Genomic DNA, 21,578 nt, shown 5'->3' with positions numbered 1-21,578 from the left:
TACTCAAGCCATGGGAGAACATTTTCACAGCACTTGATGTGCAAAAATTTTACTGCTGAGCTTTCAGAGGCACTTAGTTCACCATACAGCTACTCACTCAACTGGGTTGCTGAACTATAATAAAAGACATCATTAAGTGAAACAGTTGATGAAGGGGCTTGGCTCATTGGGCCAGTGGTTACAGTTACAAGGAACTCCTTGTGAAGCTAACAGAGAGAAAATATATTTTGATTTCCCAAACCAGCCTCTCTTGTCAAACAGATACACATGGCAGTTTCTATTAATGCACATTTTCAGGAAGATCACATTTGCATGCAGAACCAGCACTGACATCAATAAATTATGCTACAGCACTTGCTGGTATCCCACGTTGTACTATGATGATGAAAGTTCTGAGAGTTCCACTGACTGTTAAGAATTTACTCTCCAAATCCCTTGCAACCTTGCAGTACAGCCAGACAAATGCATTGAAACATTCAATTTCCAAAAGCAAGACAATATCCCATAGAAGTTCCTAAAAGTTTGTACTTTATTACTAAGGTACATCTCCAAGGCATAGTCAGAGAGGCCACCAGACTCTTCTCCCTGCCCCACCTCCTCTGCTGTGAAATGTCCCCTGAGGCAGAGCAGGACTGTGCCCAGCTGTCCTTCCCCATGGGAGGAAGTTACCACACAGCAAACATTTTAGAAGCATGAAGCTTGTGAAAACAGAGTAGAAAGTAATGGATTATTTTACAATATTAAAGCAAATGTGTCAACAATGTAACTAAATTCATCTAGAAGAGAAGACAGGGTCTTGGAATACAAATTCCAAGTTTCCTTGAAGAAAGGAGACAAATCTGGAAATACATCCCTCAGAAAATTCTGCTTTGGACCTCCTAGTTCAACAAGAGGTAAGAATAAGTCTCCCTTCTTCTTTGACCCTGCCAAGGGCTCAGCCTACAGAACTCCTGGGGAGGGTCCCCACGTGCTTCAGGTTCACAGCTTCCTCAGAGAGGAACCTCTGTTCCAGAGGGGCACTTAACACTTCAAACACACCATAAGGACTGGATTGACCATAGGACCATGTGTCTGGTGCCATATGATTTGTAAAAGTAAAGCCACAGAGCATAGCCATTACAGCTCTTCCAAACAGTGCATTTCAAACACTGAGAACACTGCTCACACTCCAGCTCTGGCTGATGCAAGACACAGCAAGTACGTTAAGAATGAGTGAGTTTCTGTATCAGCTTGCCTTAGTAGCGAGTGTGTTTGTGTTGAAATAAAGTATGTCTACAACTGAAAGATACTTCTCTCTAATAATATCACTGATATTACCTCCATGATAGTGTAAAACACCCCCAACCCTAATTAAAGAAAACAAAACCCTATTTTCATCCATTGCACAAGAAGCTATGTTAATCACTAGCATGACAAAGCCCTGACCTGGGGCTCAGTCCCTACCTCTTACCACAACAGGCATTTGAAGAGGTTTTATGCTTAATAAAGGAATAGCAGGCAAGGGACAGCACTGCTTTCATACTCCTCTCCACTTCTACCCTTATGAAACAGTTCAGTTGCTTTCTTGACTCCGTTTTTCAGACTCTTCATTATTTTCCCACCTCCCGTCTTAATTTTAATCAGCAAAAACTAGATAATCACAGAACAAAAAGAACAGTTTCCTGGGAATCCATTCATCCATCTGCTCCAAATCTGGTGACATGTCACTAAACTGTCATTAAAATAATTGCTTCTAATACTAGGTTATACATGACTCCTCAATCAAAGATTACAGCAACTTGTATAAAATACACTGCTATATTGTAGGAACAAAGCATTGCTTCTCAAACAATTCCTTTACTACTTATGATGTACAAATTCCACAAATAATGCAAATTTAAGGGATAGAACCCTCCCAGAGTGTTTTAAACAGCACATTTCTTAAAGAAGGGGATTATGGGTCTACTACTGATCTTATCCCATGGTATCACCAAGCACAAATGGCATTCACAGCCCTTTTTTACACAGCCATCCTTGAAGAAACAGGTTCTGCCAATAGAATTAAACTTCTATAATCATAGAACGGTTTGGGTCAGAATAGACCTTTAAAGAAGGTCTAGGGCATCACTGAGGAGATGCCAAATTCCCATATCATGAGGGATGCCATCTAATCCCAGACTTAGTCACTTAATACCAGTTCATACCAAGCTTTGAAGCAGAAACAACACAGAGATATTACTTCTCACAACCAACTTCCCAAGATTTTCTTCAAGTTCTGCATCTAGGCTTTCATAAATAAGCCTATAACAAAATGGAACACGAAGCCAAGGTCATACCAGCACCATTAAAGGACAGCAACACGACTTTCTAATATCAGCTTTCATGCTGCAAAACACTGTTCTGCTGGCCTGAAAAAAATACAAATCTATATATGCAGATTGCTTTTAACATCCCTAGTTAACTGCTGCTTCGAATGAGAGATGCCTAGAATATTCACTAACACAATAATTTCCTGTACTTATGGGCAAGAGTGGTGACAGGATCAGAAGAAATTAACCACTGCAGTAACTATTGCAGAGCTTATCAGAATACAAAAAAAAAAAAATTAAAAAAAATATAAAGAAATATCCCAGCCAAGAGAGAATGCAGTCTGTGAATGCATCATAACACAGAAGCTGGTAACTCCATGCATGGTGTCTTCCACTCTTTGTGTCTGGGTTGCTGCAGGTGCAGTCTCAGCTCTGCATATTCAGGGTCATTTCTGCACTGACCATGCAGCAATCAGTGAAAGTCACCTGAAAATGCAGCACTTGGTATGGTCCTAACTCTGGGAACTTGAGGATTTTCTCTGATTTGGCTTCTCAAATGACAGGAAGAAAGCTGGGGACCACTGAAGGGAGGAGGTTTGAGTATCCTCCATCTCTTCCCCACTTACACTAACAATGCCAATGCCATCTAGTGTTCAACATACTGTGATGAAAAAAGTGGGCAAAGTTATGCAAATACTGTGAGCCGTGAAACCTGAAAAATGAAACTTTTTCACTGGATACCTTATGCCTCTCATCATAAAGAGCATAAGAGCAATTTATACTGGAAATGCTGATTTTCAGTACCTGGAAATGTTCCCACACTTCCTTCTCTATAGATTCAGCAAAAAGTGGTATTTTACATCTGCCTCTGCATCCTTCTCTTTCTAGGCATGGCAGGGGGGAAAAAAAGCAATAATGGGCAAATCTTGCACCCAGCTCTGTGAATGGCAAAAAAATCCCCAAGAGATTAAATAGATTAACAGCAATATTCAAATTTAGTAAATGTGTACCTTTGCAAGACCAGAGCAATTGTGAGCTGGATTTTCAACAAAACTAGGCAATAAGTAGACTCTATTCAATGACATACATGCAGCCAACAGCATCCATAATGTGACAATACAGGGCATTTAAAAAAGGCAAGAGATAGAAATTTTGTAAGTATAAACACACATAACAACACACAAAGTCTTTTAGCTAGGGAACAAGGAGGTAAGTATCATCATCAGTATTTAATGTGCTTTATAATGCCTTTTGTTCAAGTTTGATATCACTTTCAGGGTATGGGAGATTTATCATTTTGCTTCTCCAAAGCTTGTCCAAAGCTGGTTATGTCTGGTAATGTGGTAAAAACAAACTTTGTTAAAAGACTGCTTACCAGAACTTACCTTACTTTCTTTTCTGAAACCAGAAGTAGCTGACATTTACAACAAAAAATTGATGAATAACAGCTATGACAGAAGTGTTTATATCTGCATAAAACCTATTCAACCTAATTTTCCCAGAAAATATGATAGCAAATTGAAAAAAAATACCCAGAAAAAAACTGGTCAAGGCATTTTTGAAAAATGCTGAACTTGTTAATGTAATACAGCACATATCACTGTACTCTTTAAAGAGAATGAAAATTCACCATTGCTTCAGTAAAGGCCCCGTGTTCTCTGTACATTCTGAGATTTTGGAAGCACACAGCTCCAGCCTCAGTTTGGTCCTACCCAGCTCAATCCCTCTCTTCAGAAGCTCCTGGCTTTCAGGTCTTCCTAACTTTTCTTGCACATGAACTTTTTACTTCATACACACACATGCCTGTGTGCTAACCCACCCAGCTGGTCATGTTTGGAGCAATGCATCATAAGAGCTATGGCACCTTAACGATGTATTCCATTAATACATCATCAAAGCCATGACACTCTTATGATATATTAGTCTAATACATCATAGCAGGGCTGTATCTCGGACAATGTATTACTCCAAAACATAGCAACAGCCAGAAAGCTCTCAATAGAAGTTTTGGGGGGTTTTCAGCTTATATACGTTGTATGAGTTTGGGTGGGGTTTTTCATTGTTTGGGGGCAGGGGGGTTGTTTGTTACTTTCTTCCTTTTTTAATTTCTCAGAAATAAGGGTTCGCTAGGGACAGAAGGTCATAACATAAATATTGATATAGCTAAGAATCTATTTCACAGTCCACTACCTAATACACACAGTGCTGGGGCATCACCCTTCTGCAGTCACACCCAAACACTGCAAACAACGAGCTCCTCCTCAAAGCCACCAGCAATGGCTCTGTAAAATGAAGGGTTTCTTACAGACAACATCACTCAAAAAAGGTCTTGCCAGAAAAGGGATGGAATTAATTTTAAAAGAATTCACTATGCTCATGTTTGCAGTGATGTATCAAAAAGTCCACCAAAACAGTGAGGTGTGCACTGATCACTGACACACCTGGCACTACCCACCAATCTCCCTCCTCAGCTGGCAACCTGGAGAAACTTCACAAAATGAAAATGTCATCGTTTTTGTTACTCATTTCATGACATAGAACATAGACCATACTAGTGATGTATGTGTTATATTAATAAGAGACTATTTACAGAAAGATGGGGGGGAAACCTCTTAAAAAGAGAGGAATTCCACCCTGTTTCAAATCCCTTTAAAAAAACCCTTAAACTGATCATCTTTATTGTGCATTTCCAAGAGATTTAGAGGCTTTAGTCAGTGCAGACGGTAACACCAATCACCTGACAATACAGGTAATATTGGTACAGATAATGCACTCTCTAATTTCTCTGATATAATACAATTGCATTTCACTGTTCACACAGAATAAGTAGGTCTGGTCTTGCTGTTCATCTGCATGATTGCCAAAATTACACCAAAACCAGTATGATCAGTGAGTTTCTATATCTACAAAATAAAGCAGGTTATGACGCCATGCATGTTTTGGGAAGGGATATTTTGCAAAAGTTCAGGGTCAAAACCAGCCTACACACTGGAACATAACAGAAGAGAAAGTACAAAAATTTAAAACAAAGTGCCTGCAGCAAAATCAAGACAGAAAGGAGAGAACAGAGTTATAACCTCAAAAGCAAACAGAAAAAGTAAAAAAGAGAGAGAGAGAGAGAAGAAAAAAATCCTCACAAATAAACTGAATAAAAGCAAGAAGGAAGTGCCTTCCTCAAAAACCTTTCAAAAAACTGTACCCAAGCAACATCCACAGAGATAAACTTCAGTCCCTGTGATTCTGCTGTTGTCACTCCTCTAGCATAAAAGAAAGCAGAAACCAGAATGTGGATAGGGGCTCTCAGACACATCAGTAACACTGAATGGTGCACCTGAACCTCCCTCTTTCACAGTCTTACAATCTTTCAGGTGTTTTGTTATTTGCTTGTCTCTGTTTTGAGGGACAAGCAAGGTTTTTCTCCCTCTCTCCTAACAGACTTTGCAAGGCATGGAGATGTCACAGGAGGCAGCAGAGCAGATGACCAAGAGCACTTGTCACCCAAGCTCAGAGCCTCGTGACAGAAGGGAATTCTGCACACAGGTTGCTTGAGGAAAGGTGCCCATCACTTCAGACTACTGCCCCAAACCCCAACAAACCATGAAAATTACAGGGTAAAAGGGAAATAAAAATTAATGACAGTTACTTAGTTGTTTTTTGGGAATACAGAGCCTAACACACTTAGGTGAAGGCTTAAAAGCTTCAACCAAAAATATTTTTATGGCCAAAATGTAAATCTTTTCTCCTAGTATTTATTCGTACATTTTTCAATTATTTCACTTAAAGTACATCAAAGACAATTATTGCCAAAAACAATAGTAAGATAGAAATCCTTCAGCTTCATCCCCTTTCCTCAGCCCCATGCTCCTCCTTTTCTGGCACCAGAAAAGTTAGCTTAGACACCAGCCCTCTGCATTCAAAGCACTGCCCATTTCCTCACGGCACAGCTCTTCCCATAGAGGAAACCAGCATACATTTCATTTTAAAGCACTTGGCTGAAGTTCCCTTGAGCATCCCCACAGCTGAGGCCAGACCCATCCTCAGGGAGCTTCCCCCCAGCTGCTCAACACCGTGGCATGTCCAAGGCAGCACATTTGTCCCACTAGAGGAGACCCAGCCTGTTCCTCCACACCCACTGCCCTCCATGCCCCTGTAGCTCCTGCCCTGACACAGCACACAGCTCACTGCTCCTCCACAGCTCGCCGTGGTTATTCCCACAGCCCCCGTGACAATAAGAAAATGCAGAGGCCTCTGACAGAAATCCACGTTTAAAGTTTCCTGAGCACTTGAAGTTAACTTCAGTTCTGGTATCATTTATACATAAACAAGCCAATTTTATGAATGTCAACTTGTTTTTATGGAGTTATCACTAAGATTCCCTACATTACTGTTTTTCAATGGTCTAATGCAAACTGCAAGAAACATTGTTTTCCCTGCCTAGCACACCACATTTCTTACTATTCACACGCAGGGTAAAGTACAGCATTACTAAGCTACAGTTAAGTTACTTTCTATTAAATTATACTTGTGCTCATTCTAATAATTTACAGGCAAATGTGAGTCTGGATTCAATTTTCATTTCCCTTCATTTGAATCCATTAATATTATTTGATTTCTTTTCTACACAGCATTCTATGTTTTCCCACAGTGCTGAATCCTTCAGAAGCATAAAACATAAGTAGTCAATACATTACTGGAAGGGAGGGGAATAAATGCTACTCCCAAACAGTTTCACATAAATACAGTCTTTTTTCCTAGTAGGTCCAAAAAATATTTCACCTGGGTGAATCCTGTTTCCAGCTAAGGCAGGGGGACACAAGACACACAAAACTTATCCAATTTGAGTGTCTTTCAGGAACATTTCAGAGTAATTTGGGCATTGCAGAACAGAAATGGAAAACAAACTCCCTTCTGTATCCTACCTTGTCCAGCACTCAGCATAAATCACAAGACTTGGTGGCCCATAGGACCCTGCCCTTCCAGCTACACCTGAGGGCAGAGCTGCAGCAAAGGCAGGAGGCTGCAGTCCAGACTTGTGCCATCCACCCACCAGTGGGCAACCAAGTCCTGTCCTCCACACCCTCTACCTGGGTCCCTCCCCAGCTCAGAAGATGTTTTTCCTTAGTGAGCCACCTTGGCTAAAAGATCACTTCTCCACTCACCTTTGAAACCTGCTAACCATCTGCAGGTCCCAATCTTGCTATAAACACTTTCTATCAGAATAAATATTAATGGCAACATACTCAAGACCAATTTGCATGAAGGAAACATGGAACAGATCAGATGCTGAGCTACTAACAAATTACTGTGTCTTAGGAGGAACAGAATCTGTGCAAAGATCTTGAGCCTGACATATATACTGGAAAAATTAAAATTATATGAAAACATATTTTAATTATAAGATACTTTAATTATAAGATACTGACCAGAAAATATAAACACCTAAGTGACTGCTGGACTGCCTTTCTGAAGGCACTGACAGGAAAGGTTATAGAGAAAATAACCAATTGAACTTGAAGAACTATAATTCAAAAAAGAATATCCCCCTCCCTTAAACAGATTGTATAGTACACAGAACCCACACATTTAATAGATGAACAGAAGGATTTCTTTAGTCTTTAGAATAAAAGATGACCTATAAAGAAAACCTAAACATTAACCCAAGCACAGAAATAAGTTCTGTACATCAAGGGTGAGTGCAGAAATAACCTCTGGAAAAGAAGGGATTTATAGCTCCTGCAGAATCCTCCCCCCAGTTTTGGGTTCATACTTGACACTTTGAGTGCATCACACTGGAACACAGCCGCTGCACAGAGGCAGAGCATAAAGCAAAGAGGAAATTGCCTGGTTTTTCATCTGTAGGACAGCAATGAAGATGATAATAGAGAGGAACCTTTAAAAACTATGTGCCATACCAGAAAATGCACAATTCTTACTAGTGACCCTCTGGGACTTCCAGTACATTAAGGAATATTCAGGTGTCTTTGGTGTCAATAGCAAACACTGAACTAGCCAAAGGACTTTATTGGAGCTGTAAAAAAATGCTTTCCAGAGGGTTTTGGATTCATGCACTGAATTCTCCCCTCTTACACTGCCCAGCTAGCAAGGGAACAAGGCTCATTTTTCAGTGTCATAGATCCACATGAATGTTAGCATTCTTGGTTATCTTTAATAGATACTTGCACCATGCCACAAAACCTGTGGCCAAAACTTACTAATATTCCTAACAAGTTATATTTTGTGATTTTGAATTTTAAAGAAAATTCTACACCTTTTCATGAAACCATTTATATGGCACATATGACACAAAAATATCAGCTAGTGATAAGAAGAATTTTACCATACCCTATGAGACCTCATCTGACAATGCTGACCTGAGGACTACATTAAACATGGTGCCTTATTTGTAATAAATTCTCTTCTTAGTGCATTTGGGAGGAACACAGCACACACTAGAGGTGTGGGTCCAGGACCCACACCTACACCACTGTGCCAAGGTACAGGAGGTGCTTCCCTCAAAGGAGCTGTGCCCACCCTAAAGGCAGCCCCTCTTCAGTGGGAATAGCCACTGTACATACAATAAACATCCTGTTCCTCTGCAGTCTGCACACTCAAGGAACAAAGTTAAGCCATAAAAAGGTTTTGCTGCTCATGAAAGATTCATGTCCTGAGGGATGACACACCAGACTGATGTGGTCAGAACACGACTCTGGCCTGTGGCCACAAGCCCAGCAGCAGCAATGGGCCCTGCAAGGCTTCCCCCACCATAGTCACAGGCCCAGGCCAGCACAGAAAAGGGGATGGGGCTGGGGGAAAATCCCCAAGCTCCTAGAGAAGCTAAGGAGGTTTTTTGCATGGGTGTTTTCTGTACTGTAAGCTCAAAGGACTTCTGTAACTGATGTAGCACTGGCTCTGCGTTTTGTCCAAGACTGCAAACAGCTCAAGGAACTTACCTGACAATTCTGCCCAGACTTGATTAAAAATTGTAACACGACTGGAACCTCCCCTGATTTCAATGGATTCATGCAATATTAGTCAACTATTTCAGTGAGCTCACATATAAATCTGAGGTTTTCTTTTTGGGAAGCAATTAAAGCATTTTTCCAAGATCCATTTCCTACTAAAACAGTTATGAGCAAATCACCTGTAAACAAATACAAAACATAAACAAGAAGAGCCATGCAATGTTATAAATCTTATAATCTGAAGCACAATATTCAAAATAATTAACCAAAAAGTTTCAAGTCCTTGTCATCGTCCACATAATTCAAAACTTATTTATGCATGTATTTATCCTCCATGTAATTCAATGTGTACCTGGTGCCAGCTCTCCCCACTGTCTTGTTCAGATCACCACAGGAATTTATAACAAACTTTGCAATGCTTTTGACCTGTATCAGCTTATTAAACTTTTATGAAAAATCAATGGAGTTCAATCATGTTATGAGCTGCTCTCCACACAAATGTCAGTGGCAAATAGAGAAGTCTATTAATCCCAAAGTCTAGAGAGAAGATGTTGAATTGGATACAAGTCTCCATTCAGATTAACTTACAAATGAAAATTTAAGAGAATAAAAGATATATAACATTGGAGAAAAAGAGGAGACCGAGAATTTGGAATCAGTGTTTTTGAAGGAGAGCTAAGTTACATAAATGAAATAAAGTAATTGCATTAGAAGAGGTTTCAAATAGCCACCCTAATGAAGTGCATTTTAATTCAAGAGGAAATAGGCAACTTAGTTAAATCACCAGATCACTGGAAGGATGGGGGAAGGAGATGAAAGCATACTTTCCCCTTTTCTTTGTCCCTAAGGTAATGCTAAACTGCACAAGCAGGGGACATGTTTGTGCCCTTGTCTGGGCTGGTTCAGTCCAAGGACAGTGCTCTCCTGGCATACCGTGCTTGGGAAGAGGAATCCGGGCACCTCAGGAAAAACTCTTCAAGAGTGAGACACCTCGCACATTGAGGGTAGGAGGAACACACATGTCCAGACAGCCTGGCATCACCTGTGCCTGCCTGGGGAGCCCCATAAACACCAGCACCTGCAGGGCTATGACAAAAATTAACTAATAAACAGAATGCCTCTCCAAAACCTATCACCCCTTAACTTGGACTCTGGACTGCAAGGCTACCATTGCTGACTTGCTGCTTTTTCTCCCTGCAGTTTGGGCACACAGACAGACTAGTAGTTCAACTCCATGTTTCAGTGCAGACACTGAAATAAATAACTAAGAGCCAAATTCTGCAGAACCTCTCCTGCGGAAGTTCCAATTTTTAAGCTCCAGTATACTGAATACCCAGTGCACAACACAAAAAGCTTTACCAGAAAAGATGCTGTCTCTTGTTTGTTCTATTTCTTTATTTTTCTTACCTATTGTTTTGTTTTTAATTTCCGTGAGTAAGCAGTATTGGTATCCTGCTGGCTTCCTGCTTAGCCACAGGAGAAGGAAGGGGAATTTTTGCAATAATTTAAAAATACACTGAAAGTATGAAAAGGTTAAGAATTCTGAAGAAAAAATAAACTAAACAAAAGCAAAGCAACCTGGAAAAATTAGCCTTTATCAAATGATCAGAGCAGATGAGACTTCTACAAAGAAGAGGCTGTCAAAACTGTGTCCTTAGTAAAAATATGACTGCAACATTTTAAAATAAAGCTGTGAACATACCTTGTTTTGTTTGTCTTAGTTTTATTTGGTTGGTTTTTGAAGTAAAATTGAGTGGTCTCCAGCAAGCCATCCCAAGGTGCATAAAAGTGAGATTACTATTCATGTTTCTCATAATGCAATATTCTACTGCAAATGGAAGAGAAATCTTTGTGCTTATCACCTTGCCAAATCCACAGGCTGCTTATGCCAGCCAATTTTTTTCCCAGAAAGAGGCAGCCAAAATGCTTCCTGTAGGCAAAAATTAATTGTGTTCTAAGCAAAAGAAAAAAAATAGTGCAAAATAAAAGAGAAAAACAAATACCATATTTTAATACAATTTTCGAAGATTTAAGTATTTCACAACACTGCTTTCACCTCCAAAATAAAGGAAAGCATTACGCTCAGATTTATATTAATTTGATTAACTAAAACATCTGGAAAGCCTGTTTGCATGCCTTCTGCATTTAATTAGAGCCCAAGACCTTTCCTGCTGCAAACATACCTTAGCAAAGACCTGCAGGTTTACTCAGCTAGAGTGGACAGGGGTCAATAGGCCAGCTTTGACCAGCAGCAAGTCTGAAACTCAGGAGCTTTATCCAGAGCAGCACAGTTTTGTTACATTATTCTGCAGTCATGTATTTTTTACCTTGGCTGCCTCCACTGTAGGAAACGAAGTCACACTACAATATATTGCAAAAGGAACTGGTAGCAGAGCTTAGTCTTTAACAAAGGTTGAGTTCATGCTGTTGCTGCATCCTCTGAAGGGAATGCTGTTTTGCTGTCTTCAGCCTTGATTACTGTGGGGAAAAGCCCTAAATGGGGTATTCTTTTGGCTTGATAGACAAAACATGTGTGCTGATACATCCCACAATGTGAACATGGTCACCAAGGGAATTGCTGCTTAACCCTTCTAAAGTTAACTTGGGTACTGTAGGGTGTTTTCATGATCTTACAGGTACTTATAACACAATTGAGGAAAAGCATTTTAAATGCTATTTTCTGCAATTTAGATCAGGTACATCTATAATGTAAGAAGCAAACAATAAGTGATGATAAAAATAAAAAAAGATAGTCAAACAATACTGACATTATTCAAGATATAAATATTATCATCAGCTGTTATTTAAGAAAATTTATCAAGACAACAGGGAATGTCTGGAAGAGCCTCTGACCACCCTTTTGACTTCAAACAACATAGGAAACAAACTTGATTGCACTTAATGATTAGTTTAACAGCTATTAAAACCAAATTTCTAAACCTCAGCTCTACTCTATCATTAAATATAATCAAGCTTTTGGAGAAAAGGAATTCATTCAGCTGTGCATATGAAAGATTTTTTTGTGTAAAGACTTTTCCAAAGCTGGCTTGTGGATTGGAATGGTTTGTATGGGGTTTTTTTGTTTGCCTTGGGTTTCCTTTTTGTGGGGAGAGGGGGAGATTTGGATGGGCACAAAGTTCAGAATGAAGATTTGAGGTGTGAATCTTTGGTACTGAAGTTTCTAGGACGAGTGGCTGAGCCCACCTCAAATCGAGGAGTGGAAACACCAAGGAATTAAGATGTCTCAAAGACACCATAATTACACAAATCAGTGCATAAAGTTGCTTAGTTTTAGTCTCCTAAAATGGGAAAAATGAGATTTTTGTGCCTCATAGTGGTATCACTAAATTAAAACCCATTAATCCTTGGAAAGTATTTGGATACTATACCAACAGAAACCATATTACTAAACATAGGTAGCCCTACCAAGTTTAACAGAGTTATGCACAAACTAGAGAAAAGTGATCAAAGGGAGAAATTCTTCGTTTTCATTACAGCTGCTATTTTTGCCATTCTTTATCAGTATGTCACAGGTTATATTATTTGATAGTGTAAAGGACCAAAAGGGCCATTAACTTTGAAATGAGGCCAATTGATTCCAGCTGAAGATCATGTTCTGCTTCTAGTGAGTACAGTGAAAATATGGCTCCTCCTAATTCTGTCAAATTTCCAGAAAAGCTGCAAAATGCTCTCTTTTCCTTGCAATTATGCTGGTTCAACAGACTATGACTTTTTATAACAAACTCACCTTGCTCATGCCATTTATTAATTCTATATTATATATTATTTGTTTTTATCATTATTTTATTGCAAAGTTCATTGTTAAACTAGTAAAATTCCTTCCAGCTTCAATATGGTCCTTTTATATCAATCAGTGTAGCATGTGTTAAAGATCTAACTTCTAGCTACAGTGAAGCAACAAAAGAGGTGGAGGGAGGAATGTGCAGTTCATTGTCATTTTATCAAATAGCATCCACATTTGCTTGGAAATAAAGCAATAATTAGCAATCTCCTTCCTCAGTAACTGCCCTTCTTTAGCTTTTAAGCAAGGCATACAGGCCATTAACAAAAGCTCTTCGGTATCTATCAAGAAAGCTCATTAAATTTAGTAAAACTTTACCTTTAAAGAAAAGCATGACTTAGCCAATGCAGAACAACTCTGACAGCCCCAAACTTGCTATAATCAAATTTTTTTCTCATTGTACTCCAATTTAAAGGGTAAGGACAAAGCACCATGAACTGTCAGATGTCTTCTGTTTTCAGTCCACTTTCTTGGATGAGAGAATTAAAAAAAAAAAAAAAAAAGAAGATGACCACTTAGGAGCTATGCTGCTGAACAATAAAAAATTTTTACAGTCTCTGTCAATGGAGAAACTTCATAAACATAACAAGCCAATTGCTTTTCTAAGACTGTCACTTTATGCTGAAACATGTTTAATCTTATGACAGATGGAAAAATGGAAATGTGTAATATACAAGAAGCTTATTTTTAAATTACTAGACCAGGCTTCAATTGCTGATAACCTCAGGTCAGATATACAATAGGCCAGGCCTCTGTGAAGCAGAGTAAACTTGGCATGAGTTCTCTACATTTAGGCTGATCAGATTTTGTTTTGCAAAGGTCATTTAATTAGTAGTATCAGTAACTCTTACTACCTTAACATTATCTTCCTTTAGCTAATGATACCGTCTTGCATGTGTTAAATAAAACAGGAATTAACAAAATTCCAATGGCTTACTTAAATGATAAATAACAAACCATTTTAAGGAAGAAATCTCCTAGGGAGTGCGGAAAAACCTGCAGCTGAAGGCAAGCGAGTCAGGATGTGTAACTCTGCACAGGCATAAACAGGAAACGGAGCAGCTTGCGTTTGGATTGACAATCTGGCTCCAAAGGGCTCATCTACACCGGGCACAGAGCTTGACCCCTGGCAAACATCAAAACCATGCCTTTGGAAGAGCTTTCTGTCCCAATACCTCTCAGGGTTCCCTTACAGAAAGCAAAATATTTCTTTCTCTATCATTCTGCATGGTCAGGAAAGGTCTTGCTTAGAGAAATACTGATGATTAATGATGTCATCTTCATTGTAAAACATTTCCTTATGCATCCACTTCCTACAGTTTTGGCAATAAACTCCCTGGGATGGAAATTAATTAATCTCTGGAAATCAGAGATTAATCATTTTGTAATGCAGAATAATATTCGGTTCTTTTATTGTCATGTTCCAACATACCATCGGAACTAGCTTGACTTTCCAGAAAAGAAATCTTAAATGCTATGCCTTCAGTTCCACTAGGATTTAACCCTACTTCTTCTGCATATTTTCTGATGCACTGACCCCATACAAACGGAACACTGTGCAACCTCATTATGCAAAACCTTTACCCTGGTGTTTCCAGAGCGTGTGTCCTGCACACAAAGCTCACTGTAATGGCAGGAGCTGATGTCTGTGCAGAGAGTGCTGTTTACCTACCAGGACAGGAAAATGACCAAAACCCCTCAGGACAATAAGGTGAATCACAGACCTTTCATGACAGAGAGATGTATCAGGTCCTTTCCACTGCATTCCAGATAATCATGTCTGTAAAGAGTCACTTCTCTGGAAACAACATGAGCATTGTGGAACTTAAAGGAAATTCAGTAACAGCAGTAACTTTCTTCCTAAGGATGCTAGCCAAGACAAGGATTTGGTCTTTGTACAACAGAGTATGGAAAGGAGATCTAGCTATGCAACAAAACAATAATGAGAGGAACATGAAAAACAGGGGAGTTTGTTCTGGTTCTCTGCAACACTTTGAAGAGTGTGGGGGAAAATCCTACAAACAGGATTTTCAAATAAATAGCCTAAAGTTAAATATTTAATAAAGCTCAGAGTGAAATGGAACTAACTTTAAAAAGTTTTGCAAATCAAATTTGAATCTGGCAATCTCATGTTCAAAGCTTCTGAGAACATGAATTAGTCTTGTATCAGCTAGAACACCAGGCAAATGCACTATTTGCCACATCCCCTTTGTAACTAATAATGAAAACAGATAGTAAAATGTAATGTTTTTTACTTACACTATAGTCACATGCTGTTCTCAGAAAGGAAAATACTTCTGTAACACATTACATTCTATTAGAAGCACCTGTTTTGTAAGATTTTTTAAAAACCAAGAAAGATTCAGACAGTTTCAATTGTTTATTCATACATTTACATCTTCAAAAATCTTTTTCAAACTATAAACATCTTAGAAAGAATACTGTTAGCATAGCCCATTCAGACCTTCAGAACATGTTTGCAGCAGCCCTATAATGGTGCTGCAGAGCTCTATTTATTTAAAAACCATCAAGTGTGATTTCTCTCTCAGAAGAAATAAGTATATTTTTGTCCATTTAGTGAAGATTAGTCCTACAACTAACATGCAGGTGAATGATGTATGCTGGGATAAAAACCACAGATTTAATAAACAGGTAGTGAATGCCATTAGAGTCTTGTGGTCCAAAAATGTTTTTCAGATTCCTTTTCTTCTATTTTATTATTTTTAGCATGGTGACCAGTAATAGTTGGATGTACAGGGTACAAATCAAAGAAAAAGTACTTACCTGGAAAGGCTAGGGATTGAATTTGTTCTTCTCTAATCCTTAATCTGGTACTTGTGGGGAGGAGGGAAGGCTAGTCAGTTTTCATTTTAAAATTAATTGAAAAAACAGTTGTTTTTTATTTTGCAAACAAGTACTCTGCAGATGGGTAACAGCTTGCATGTGATCTTTCACTCGTATATTTCAAAGAATATTGTATTTCTCAATTCTTTAAATTACTGCAATTAAGGGATAATTTTAGTACTTTAAGCACTTTTTGGTCATTTTTTTCAAGAACGGTCTCTTATTAATCAGAAATCACACTTGCAAAATACAGCACTGTTTTGGAATGACTTCCTCATTCACAGTCTCCCTAAGAATTTTATTGCAGCCTCATGAAAAACAATAGACTGAGCTAAGCTTGTGTCCCACCAATTAATTTATTTCAGCAAGTAGAAGGCAGGGATGTGGACTTCCAGTAAAGCGGACACCAGGAACAAGGGTCAGAGGAAGGAGGTATAAAATGTCCGTTTGTCACCTCCACGTGTTAATCACCCACAGGACAGCAGGAGATGCCTCGGAGTGTTGCAGGGATGAGAGCGAAGCACACCCCGCACCAGCACCTCCATCAGCTGCCCAGGGAGCAGTGGGGACAGCAGTGACACAGCCCAGCCTGGCAGCCACCAGCTGTGAGCCCGACAGGCACAGCACGGGTGGCACAGGCATGTGCAGGGGACAGGCGCTGCAAGGAGCTACTGGGGGAAAAGCAAGGGGAAATTGGATGGGACAATCAATTACAATATTTGAAAGCGTGCGATTAGCATACAATGACCAATTTCCTATTTAAAAGGGAAAAAAAAGTTCAGCGGCATGTATTTAAGGCATATTCAGAATGTTATTTTAACACATAAGCAACAATAGTTTAGAAATCCCTGCTCTGAACTGAGGATGGAACTAAGCACCCCAGTAGTGACACAATATAAACTTCAGCACATGAAATACTGGAAGTTGATGTAAACAGCTTTTAATAGCAGTGAACATTTGTTGGCTTTGTTTAGACCATCTGGATGTTCCATTGTGTTCAGTGCAGCACCGACTGCCGTGGGGTGACAGTTGATATATGTTAAGTACAAGCAAAGTGTCTCAGCCACTCCAGGGACCCCGAGCAGAACTTTGCAGGGTTTGTGGAATACGCTGTCAGCCCGCAGTGCACTCGCCTGCATCCTTAATGGCTCGGGGCCAAAGTCCTCTGGCTTTTTTTTTTTTTTTTTTTTTTTTTTTTTTTTAATCAAAGCAAGGTTTTGCTTTTACTGTTTGAAAGGTTAGGAAAACTATGCCAAAGTTCTTCCAGGCAGCTTGGAGAGCACCAGCTGGCAGGAACGATTTTCAATATGGAGCAAAGAATAAAGAGAACCACTAATCCTGAGAGATTCCAGGTTTCACTCATTTTGCATGCAATGTGGCTAACAGCCATGGGAATGCCACAAAAGAAAAAAATTACTTATAAAGGCACTGATGTAATTTTTCTGAAGAAAAGATAGGAAATCAACAATTAGAAGCATGGAGATTTTCCCATGCCTATCCAATAATATACTACATTATATGCTGCCTACGTTTTGGATAGTTTGTAATCAAAGCTGGATTTCAGGTACTCTGGCCATTTCACATTTAATCACTGATTGTGATGAAATTGTGATTGCAAAATGCTTTGACTCCTGAAAACTATGTGAAGTAGAAATTATTTTTTTATTATTACTAGTATTACCACTGTTCTGCATCTTTACATTAAAGACCCCTTCAGTTTTATACAACTAATACTTTTGAAAAGCAGAAAAGGCAGGAATCTGAAAGCTTATTTGGATGCATTCACATACCAAAAAGGTATTTTCAAATCTTGGGTTAAAAAATTGAAAGTGTTGCACTCAGCCTTTTCTTATGGTACTGATCATATAGTGCAGGACTGGTTTTCCACCTGTGGAAGTCTTATTTACTAAATCACGTGAGACATTTGGAATACCAGTTAAAATATAATTTGATTTTTAAATCTCAAATCAACAAGCACAAACGTATTGAAAAATATGAGAAAAAACCCACCCTAAATGCTCACAGAATTTGATCTTTGCTTCTTTTCTCTTACACTTAAACTGTTACTTTATGTCATCTTTTTTGTCACTGGCTTTTTCTTGCAAAGTTTAGCTGTTTGAGTCTTGCAAGCTGCAGCAGTACCCTGTTTATCCACCAGAAAGGTAGCACACAAGCAGCAACACTGCCAGGTTTCTACATTATACCTCAGCTCTGACAGGGGCTGAGAGCACAGATTAGTTCCCATTCTGCTTTAACAGCCTTCTGGAGGCTATTCCAAAGGCTACCAAGCAACACTGGCTGTTAGAGGTGCCCATGTTAAACCATCCTGCAAGGATTAATCTTGTTTCAGACACTTTAAAGCTACCAAACAAATACTATGTGCATGGCAATTTCTGTCACTCTGCAAATAACATCCTCCTCCCTTTCAGTCTAACCCAAAGATATCGTAGTGTTAGGAATAGAAATACTTTCTTCTATAAAGATTACTGAGAAACCCTCCAAATTATATTTGAAATCTACAGAAAATTGTCCTGCAAATTTTATGTACTTGCATTAATGTCATCCTTTTCAAATGTAACGAAAAGAAGCAATGATGTGAATGAACTCAGCAAGTAATAGAGCCATTATTTAAAGAATGCTTTACAGAAATATTTTATTCAAAAATATCCACATCTTCCAGAATCAGGTCAAAAATATACATGATCTGCATTCTGCATTCAAGCTCAAAAATATTATCAAATTACAGCATTCAAATATAGACCACTACTGCTGCAAAGGAGTCACTACAGCTGGAGTCAGTAATATCCAGCTCATTTATATTGCTCACCTAAATCAACGGGACAACTCGACTCATCCAGCTGGATTTCTGCTAGAAGACAACAGTACACCACGTTTCCAATGTGTAGGTAACTTCTGAGCCTTCTCTTCCATTCTTGCAATGTGCTAGCTTTTGTAATATTACAATAACATAGGAGTGCCTGTTTTCAGTATTATTTTCATTTTGGGCAGATTTTCAAAAGCATAATGTACAGCTAATTATTAAGAAATGACTGTCTCTTTGTGATTTGAATTTACAGTTATGCTAAGACTTCAGATAATTTTATTAACATTTAAAAAGTGCTGCAATACTAAGAACTGCAATTGCAAAACAGTAAGTTTTTTCGAATTTCCAGAAAGACAGGCACAGAGAAGGCAACTTAGTCAAAGGGTATGTGATATCTACCTGGCTCCCTTCCACAAAAAAACACCTGTCCCAGACACTGCTTGTGCACTACCTTTTTCCAAGTATTATCTCAAGTTATTATCTCTTTTTTTTCATATCCCTGCTTTTTTCAGTTTAAATCCTCTAAGGCCCAAACTGACAGTTCAATAAGACCTGGCCTAAGGAACAAACACATCACACAAGCTTCCAGTTAGTGACAACTGCAACTCACCTGTGATGTTAATGGCAGCTATTTATTTACAGGCCAAGAAGTTTATGATCTGCCCATTTCCCTCTGTTGTTCCAAACAAATATCCCATCCTTAATTACATTACATCCTTTTCCTAATTCTTTTTACTCCTGTTTTACCCCTTACACTGCCTAGTCAACAGAACAGCCCTGCACAGACTTCATAGTCACTACCACAGGCCATCCTTGTACTGTACAACACAACTACAATGCACTGTTATTTTCTTAGCATAATATTAAAGTCTAAAAAAATTATCAACCAATTACTATTATATCAGACAAGAAATCTATGGTAAATTAATGAATCATGAAATAATTTGCTCTTTGAAAACCAATATAATCAATAGTTCTCATGCTATTTTATACAATCATGCAGTTAAGCAAAAGAAAAATGCAGACATTATTAAAATGTCTTATCTCAGAAAATGTCAAAGTTTCTGCTTTGTTTTTGAAAGAATGAGGTGGGTATTGCAATTTTATCAGCATTCACACACAAACTACTTGAGTATTTAATTTTTTGTATTTTTGCAGCAATGTAATATTTCAAAAGAAATTTAATTTAATTCAGAAGAAGTTATTCAATAAATGATAAATGGATGAACTGTAAAATGTAATGTCACCTAGTTAAAAAAGAAAAGAGAGAGAAGATGCTAATTCTGCTGATGAAGATATTGTTTTTCCCCTCTTGTGCCCTATTCATTATGCAAGGCTGCAGAATATGAAGTACAGTGTGTGATCTGGGCGATCTAATGATCTCCCACACCTGCTCATCTGGTACAATTTTAATTAACACTCCAAGGAGGTTTGTCAAGAGTAATCAAAAACATTGTCGCTTATAAAGCTGTGGCAAGAAATCGATAGTTTTCATCAGAAAAGGTAAGGTCTGGCATAACTGAACCATTTAATTGCTTCATTCCAATAAACAAAAACTGCACATTTTAATGACTTGATTTTGGAGATCAATATCTAACCACATATTGCATTGAACAGCAACATGTGGTGGGATATTCACAGCCATTTTAATTCAGAATGAAGCATTCCTCTCTTTTTATTTCATCTGGAATGGCAATAGGTTGCTGAGCCTATGCAGTGCTATGATTTATATCAAATGAGTGACCTCTAGGGCCGTAAGACTAGAACGGGTGACTAGTTCTCAATGGTAAGCTACTGGCACTTGACAAAGTGCATGAAGCAGAATGAATTTACTTCTCTTTTCCTCAATCATCAACAGGCTCTGCCCTGACCCCCATACTGACTCCTATAACAAGATCTCCTGTCTCTGACTGAAAAATTTACTGTCATGTCTACTTTTCATTGAGCTCAAGTGAGTACTTCTGTCACCTTCAGTGAACTGAGTCTGTAAAAGATTTAACTAAACACCAGTCACACTTTAAAAACTAAGCAAGAACAACTCATAAAAAATAACACTTTTAAGCACTTCTATTTCTTAAAAGTGCAGGAGCTGTGCCTTTTTATTATGGTTCTGCTTCTTCAAGTGCTTGTCATTAAACTGATAAAAGCTACTGCTTTACAAAGAAATTAATTAGAGACCCACGGTATAATGCAAGTATCATAACATTAGTAAAATCTATCAGGACTGGAACACTCCTCCCAGATGCAAAGGCAGCCAAAGTTTAAATGCTTATGAACTATGAAAGATTCAACAATATGGAATTTTATACATGGAGATAATACCTATAAATCACACATTTAAATTAATGATCAGATTTTTATACAGTGTACAGCATCATCATGATCAAAATATGTTTATGTATAGTAATGATATAAACAAAATTGGTTTATTTCATTTTAAAGCAGTATTTGGAAAACATTTTTTCCCCATACTTTCAATAATAACAGCATAGAATACACAATGCCTAGCTAAATATAAATGCAAGAATGGTATATCTTAATCATTTTAACTAGTATTTTACTAGTATTTTAACTTTATAAACTAATAAAACCCAACATTGCAAAAATCCTGTCAACAATAAGGCAATTAAAAGAATGACACTTGATGGTTTATTCCAACATCTCACTAAAGCCTTACACAAAATTTTCACTCCCTCTTTAATTTTCAATTCTTCTACCCTCCCTGCTTCACAGCTTCTGGCTATTGGCTTTTACAATCTGTCCCTAGGGAGCCAGGAGTTATTACCCCTGTCGATGGAAGAGAAAGGGATGTTATTCCCCTGTCACCCTCTCCAGCTCCAGCAGATTCCTAGCTCTGA

The sequence above is a fragment of the Sturnus vulgaris genome, chromosome 9 (genome assembly GCF_052056855.1).
Source record: "Sturnus vulgaris isolate bStuVul1 chromosome 9, bStuVul1.hap1, whole genome shotgun sequence".
NCBI lineage: Eukaryota > Metazoa > Chordata > Aves > Passeriformes > Sturnidae > Sturnus > Sturnus vulgaris.
Note: the sequence above shows the minus strand (reverse complement) of the source record.